The sequence below is a fragment of the Chionomys nivalis genome, chromosome 18 (assembly GCF_950005125.1).
Source record: "Chionomys nivalis chromosome 18, mChiNiv1.1, whole genome shotgun sequence".
NCBI lineage: Eukaryota > Metazoa > Chordata > Mammalia > Rodentia > Cricetidae > Chionomys > Chionomys nivalis.
Window position 1 is genome coordinate 13,700,655 of NC_080103.1, and position 7,083 is coordinate 13,707,737.

A 7,083-nucleotide genomic window follows, 5' to 3' on the forward strand; every position below is an offset into this window, starting at 1 on the left:
CTCCTGGCAGAACCAGGCGGCCAGCGGTGGTGGTGTGAGGAACTGTGTGATGAAGCTGCGTCCGACTCTTAGATTACACACCTCAAAACAATCCAAGACATTACAGCATCAGCACCTTCCGTTCTGATTTTGTTTCTCATTCAGAGGAGTTAATGTCCTATATCTTTGTGTATCCGGAGGTTAGAATCCATTGAAACGAAGCTGCATGTGGCCTACGTGGCCTCTCCCTTACACACGAGTCAACAGTGCTGGCCCAGAACCCCAAGACCAGAGAGAATTTGCCAGTTTGTGTACTTGGGTGTTGGGGCACCTCAGAATAGCTAAGTATAACCCGAGAGCGCTAACAGCAAACAGCCAAAACCTCGCTTCCCAAAACGGTGGTGGAGACTGTCTTCCAGCGCTGGTGGGTGAGGGAAGAAACCACGACCTGATTCGCAAAATAGGGTACAACTTCAAAAGTCAGGAAGATGGGAAGGGTTGGGCTGAGACCTTACTCTGCAGTTGATCTGGCCTCAATCTTCAGCACAGAGTTGTCACCAAGGACGCCTCCAGTCCGCTGCCCTGTCCCTGGCGAGATCCACACAGCTACAACTACATCAGAGCTCTGAGGGTGAGGTCCAAGGAAATCACATGAGCTCACCCTCTGGCCCTCGCCCTGTAAAGTTAGGCCCTTCTAGAAAGGAAAGGGCGGTTGTCTGGGGAAAATGTAATAAAAGGGAATAGTTAATGTTCAGTGTGATACATTTTCCCCCCTCCAGAAAACTGAGATGTATGCAATACCCGACTAAGACAGACGAGCCAAGAGACTCAGCCCTTCGGCTGTAAACAGCTAAAGGAGACGACGACTTGGTGCTGGTGCTCACCGCCCGGTCTCTTGGAGAAGCACTGCAGGGGCGAGCACATCTGCACTGCGGAACCGGTGTGGGCCTGGGGGGGGTGGGGGGGGTGGGGGGGCTGCTGGCCTTTAAACTTTAGACCCGAAGCATGGGAATTCAGTCGCACGTTAAAGCTTGGATCCAGCTTCAGGGCCTGGCCCCACAAAATCTTTTTCTCCCCTTCCCTCACCCCACCACTACCGGAGCTCGGAGCAGCAGCAGCCCGCCTGGAACAAAGGCAGTTCGTTTCTGTCCGCGTCTGAGTCTCGAGGACTCCAAGAGTAACGCGCTCTGTGCTCTAGGTTTCGTTGGGTGCCAACGAAGGCTATGCAGCAGTAAGGATCTTGCCGCGGGCTCTGCACAAAGCATCCTTGATTCTACTGTCGGAGCATCAGGGCATTCCTGATTCCTATCTTGAGATGCTGGGAGTCTAGACTCCACTCCCCACCAAGGTCCAAGGCTCAGACTGCATACTGGCCAGCATCTCTTCGCCCTGCTGAAGTCTGGCCAAGAAAAAGCTCGCAGTTGAAGCTCTCCCTAAGTGATAGGTGCCTGGTTAAGTAACTTTAATGACCCAACACTTTAAAGGGCATGAGCTCATCCCACCTCTGCGGGTAGAAACAATCCTAAACTAACTGGGAACTGAATTGTGCTCAGCAAAAGCAAACTTGCTTGCTTGCTTCACCAATAAGATGAAAGGAATTACTTTCAGGGCTAGATGGTTTTCTCCAGAATGTATCTCCCTAGACATACCTGGGTTGAATGAACCATCTGGGGTCGTGTTTAGAAGGTTCACTGAGTCTATGAAAGGAACATCTCCTGTTAGCATGGCCCACTCCCCACTGCTTTCAATCAGATGGAGAACTGCATCTAGCAAGGTGCGGTTCTCGCTGGGCTTGAACCAAACTGGTGTCTATCTGGACAAGCTCCCGTGGTATTCAACCTCCACCCTCACCTTTGGCCACTACCCACGTCCCACTCTCCCAGTGGCAATGTTTTCCACTGTGATTGTGGCTGGCTACCTCATTGCTTGGTCTGTGTAGTAGAATTCAATGTCACAGCCTAGGAATACGTTTGACCTAGAGGATACTTACACCAACCCTTAAAGGCTCCTCCTCTAACTCTGCTAGGCAGCTAAGCAAGCATTTCTTGTTGGGGAGAATCAGTTGGGTTTTTCCGTGGAGCCACAAGACTAGTTCATTTGCTTTTCCTGGTTGGTGTCTGCAGCCCTGGTTATACAGCGGTATAATAAGGCATGTAAAAATTAGTTTGTTTTTTGTTTTGTGGTATTCCAGCATTCTGGAGGATGAGGCAGGAGGTTGAAGAGTTCAAGCCCAGCATAAACTATATGGTAAGATCCTGACTCAGAAATTTTTTTAAAAAAAAATTGAATTAAATTAAGGAAGAAAGGGTGGAAGACCTGAAAGAAGGAGAAATAAAATCTAGTGTTTGGTCATGTGATACAAAACTTTAATTAGGAGTAAGTTTAGGAGATCTATACTACAGTGTGGCAACTATACTTTTAGTCCTGAAAATTGTTAGGAAACTTTCACCATAAAGTAAGTATATAAGGCATAGCTGCAAATGTCAAGCCATTTCATGACGCATAAGTATTTCATATTATGTACATAAAACCCAGAATGTCTCCAATAACTTTTTGAAGTGACATTTTATGTGTATTTGTGGAGTTTCTGGATTTGGGAAACTCTTGTTCAACCCCTTTTCTAGGTTGTGTGAGTGGATTTACGGAGTTGTGTGTGCATTAGTTTGCTCATGTGCCTGTATGCATGGGTGCTGATAAAGTGTGTGGTTGTGGGAAGAGCCCTAAATCAATCTTATCTTCTCTGTTTTATGATTTGAGAAGAATTCATTGATTGCTAGGTTTCTTATTCCCGAGCTCCTTGGCACACTCCTAAAAGATCAGCCTTTAGGAAGGCAAAGCATTCCTTTAAAGGGATTTGTTTAAATGGTTGCTCAGTATCACCCTCTCCAGCGGGACCTGAAGTTGGAACCCAAAGGTAGTTCCTTTTCTATTTCCACAACTCAGGATGAAAAGTGTGAACTCCCAGGGCATCAACAGTCTTCTGATCAAAAGTGTGAATATCCTCAAACCTGAGCCCTATAACTCTGATGGTTTTGAGCTGTGATTCTTAAACACTTTCAAGAGGCCAGCTTGCGATTTGCTTGCCCAGTCTGCTCCCCAAACAATAAATAAATAAATAAAAAGAGGGGAAAGTGTAGCAAAGTGCCCGTCTAGTGGAAGGAATTCAATAATTATTGAATGGAGAAGTTATATGCGTGTCTATTCTGGCTTAAAAAACAACCTTTTTAAAAAATTAAGCTTCTCTCTGGGGGGGGGAGGGAGGAGGCTGTGACATGCACAGGAAAGGGATGATTTGTTGTTTTTATCACTTTTTTCTCTTCACACTTCCATATCTCAGCAAGGAGCTTGGGTCTCTGCAACCAGTTTGGAGCCATTAGACTCCCCCACCAAAGCCTGTCAAAACTGGCCAGAAAAACCAAGACTTGCTTGGGTCATATTCCCATGTCCCTGCCAGAGCTCACTCACGTTTCCACAGAGGCTCCTCAGCTGATTTCATTCTGTACACACCCACCCGCTTTCTGGTCCACACAGCTCGGTAGGAGGCATGCTTTGTGGTCTCACAAAGTCTGCAGATGGGCAGATTGGCTGTTTGTCTTGGAGCTCCAGTCTCAGCCAGCCTTTATGCATTGGTTGAAGTTTTCAGGAAAGTCCCCAGCTAGGCCTGCTGCCACTTCGCTGACATACAGATACTCTCTTCCCATCTCTCCAAGACTTTTCTGGAAGGTGTATCAGGAAGGAAGAAAGAAGCAACCGTTTGCTCCTCGGGGCAGAATCCATCTACTGAAGTCAGGAAGACTCAGAGAAACAGTGTCACCCGCCTTCCTTTTTCCCCCTCTTCTCCTTTCCCCAGTCTCTCGCTTTCCTAACATTTGGGAAATCGGGAACCTTCTTTTAAGGGTTTACCTCCAGATCATCTGCCTGCTTAAGCTGCAGCGTTCCCCAGGACGCTGTTCCCCTGTTCCCCAGGAAAAAAAAATGCGTTCTTAAAACTCCTCTTAGATCCAGAAATATGAAGAGAAATCATGTAGCGGGTGGTAGGATGCTTCAGACTCTGTGACGTGAGGGAGGGCCACTTTCCCTTTATCAAATGAGAAGCGATAGTGTAGTGAGCGGTCAGGACCCAATTGGGTCGAGAGAAGGTAGAAGGGTAAAGCGGCCTCTCACTTCCCAGCCCGAAGGTTTACTAGAATGCCAAGCTGTGGTAAGCTTTAGGGAAGCCATAGAGTGAGCATCTTCCACTTCGTGTTTACCACGTTAATGCCCAGGAAAATGTATTCCAGAATCTGGTATTAGGATTGTCGCAGAGAAGCTCTGCTAATGAGTCTAGGAGCAGGAAAGCTCCGCTGCTGGGCTTCCTCGAGCACCTGCCCCACCCACACCGCAGGCTAAGGCCCGATCATCCTGCTCTTGCTTTGCTATTTGTGATGAAGGAGAGCCGTGACAACCCAAACCAGAGCGCGGGAGCGGGAACCTCCGCAGGCTGCATCCTGCTGCCTTCTTGAAGTACTCCGGGGGCTACTTTTCAGGATACCCTTTTTAAAAACGAAACCAAATCCCAACTCAACAGTGTTGAATCAGCTGTTCCCTCTACCTGGCCTGCCCGATGTGATCTACAGCGCCGATTGCTAACGGTTACCTGGGGACAAATTAAGAAATTGAAAACGCTGAGCTTGAGAAGTCGAATTCCTTACACTATCTGGGGTCGTTAATCACGTAGCCGAACCAGCAAACAGGAAAGGAGTTGTGTAGGTCTGTGTCTGCCCCATGTGCAGGTGGCAGGACTCAAAGGTAGACAGGCACACGGGCCATAGAGACTCGGAAGGACACTCGGGCCTACGGTTGACAGATTCTAGGAACAAGCGAGCTGTCCTGCCGGTCCCAATTTAACAGTGAGGAATGTACTCTCAATCGTCAAGAGACTGTGTCAGTACGACTGGGTGGTCACAGAGAATCAGCTCTGCAGTCTCGTGAGTTCCAGAGAAAGGTGGCCCGTTTCTCACCCGAGGCGCTGATAAGAATAAAGTTTCAGATTCAGTGAGTCCCCAAGGACCTTAAGAGTGGATTGGGGCTAAGGGTGTGCACATTGTGGGAAGTCTTTTCCTAAGAAAAGTGGGATGTGAAAGATTCAGTGTGTGTGTGTGTGTGTGTGTGTGTGTTGTGCAGACAAGGAAGTGGTCTAGGATGGTGGTAGTGGGTTGGGGGACTTGTATCATGAGAATTGAAACCTAGCCAGGAAACCAGGGGCTTGGGATCAGTTGCCTAGCAAGGGTCTTCCCTGGTTGACAGTTCGCCTCAGGCGCCTGTTGCCTCTTTTGATCCCCAGAGTCCAGGCTTCCACCTCCTTCCTCCGAAGTCCTTAAAGACAGGAATCCAACTTCCTGACCTCCTGTCAGTAGATAATGAGACTGTGCTTCTACCTCCATCCGTGTACGGGGACACCAGAGGGCTTTCAGTCACAATCTTCAGAAGTATTGAGCAAAAGACTTGCCTTGGTCATCTCATCAGCCCTATAGCTGTAGGGACAATTTGTTTAGTGACGCTCCAAAGACAATGGAAAGTTCCCGAGTTTTCCTGGACAGTGGTGTTCAGGAGGCGGGGCTGGGACCCGCTGACGGCGGTTTCTCCGTCCCCCCTCCCCTGTCCCTCAGCCACCGGGCAGCAGAAAGAGGCAGGCACCCAGCCTACTCCTGCCCCTCGGCCGGCCGGAGGACGTGTGACTGCCTGGCCCACCACCCCTGCACCTGCCTGGCTGAGGTGAGATGCCCGGCATGGTGAGGGTGATGCTCACCCGGCAGCGCCCAGCTGCTGGGCTGCCAGGGGTCGGTGACCTCCGGTGACGGGCGGGAGAAGGGACTACGGCGGCGGGTGGATGCATCACTGGAGTGGGAAAGCAAGAATATTTAGGTGATCCGGATAAAAGTCCTAACTTGAACCAGTCAATTTAGGACCAGTCAACGAAGTTGTAGAGACTTTGTTTTCCTTATTGAGAATAATAACATGCTGTCCCCTCCCTCTCAATGGGATGACAAGTCTCTTTGGTCTGAGGAAAGATCTAGCGGTTGGTTGAGGAGTTGTGAGATCCTGGACACGAACAAACGATAAGGAACACTTTCGGTTGTTTTAATCTGCCCTATTTTAGTGGGAGTTAGGAGAAACCCAGTTCTAAACTTTCAAACACCAGACGCGGCCACCCAGGAGCCATTCAGATCAAGCGCACTGGGGTTGAGATTCTCGGGAAGGAACCAGCGCTTGAGGAGAAACACGGTCGAGCTGTGCAGCTGTCCTGCCGGTTGGTCCCCCAAGGTTGCAAGGAGCTTGGTGGGGATGTAGCTGTCCCGGTGCATCGGATCTGCTCGGAGGCAGGTCTGTCTAAAGCGCGAGCAAAGAACCCTTCTCTGCGTCATTTGCCCTCGATCCCCAGATAATTTCCCTAGCAAATCGGAAGGTGACCAACTTCTCCCGGGTCCTCAGCGCGGTTTGTGGCCAGCTTACTCGGTCGCCCAAACTCCCTAATCCTGCGAAGTGCCTGAGCTTTCAGTGCGGTTTCTAGCGAGAGTGACCCCGCCATCCAGCACTACCCTGGCATATAGGTCGAGGATGGCATACATGCCCCGGGGTCCCAGGAAAGTCTGACGGCACCCAGTAGTCCGGGGGAGTCTGTCGCCCAGATGTCTGGGTTATGTGGAAACAAAACACTAGCGAGAGTCCTGGTACCCTCAGCCGGGAACTGACCCGGATTGTCCGAATAGCGTGAATTCTAACCTTTTTCTCCCCAGTCTCTGCGGCGTAGCAGTTGGCTCCGGGAAGCTGACCCGAGCCCCTGACAGCTTGATCTGGGCCGGCTTGGCACCCTCGGGGTTTTCGACTATTTCTTGGAGTATTTGGTTAACTCGACGGTCTCGGATCAGCCAGCGCCCTTCCTCTCCCACACCACGCCCCTATGCCCTCAGTGTTTTGGGGACCTGCAGGAGCCTGGGGCTCTGAGCCGAAAGGCAGGCGAAAGCGCGGTGAGTTCTGATCACTTTTCTCCGAGCGTCCAGAACCAGCGTGGAGAATGACTTCTCTGTTGCGCCGCCCACAATATTAGAAGGAAAGAGAATTTAA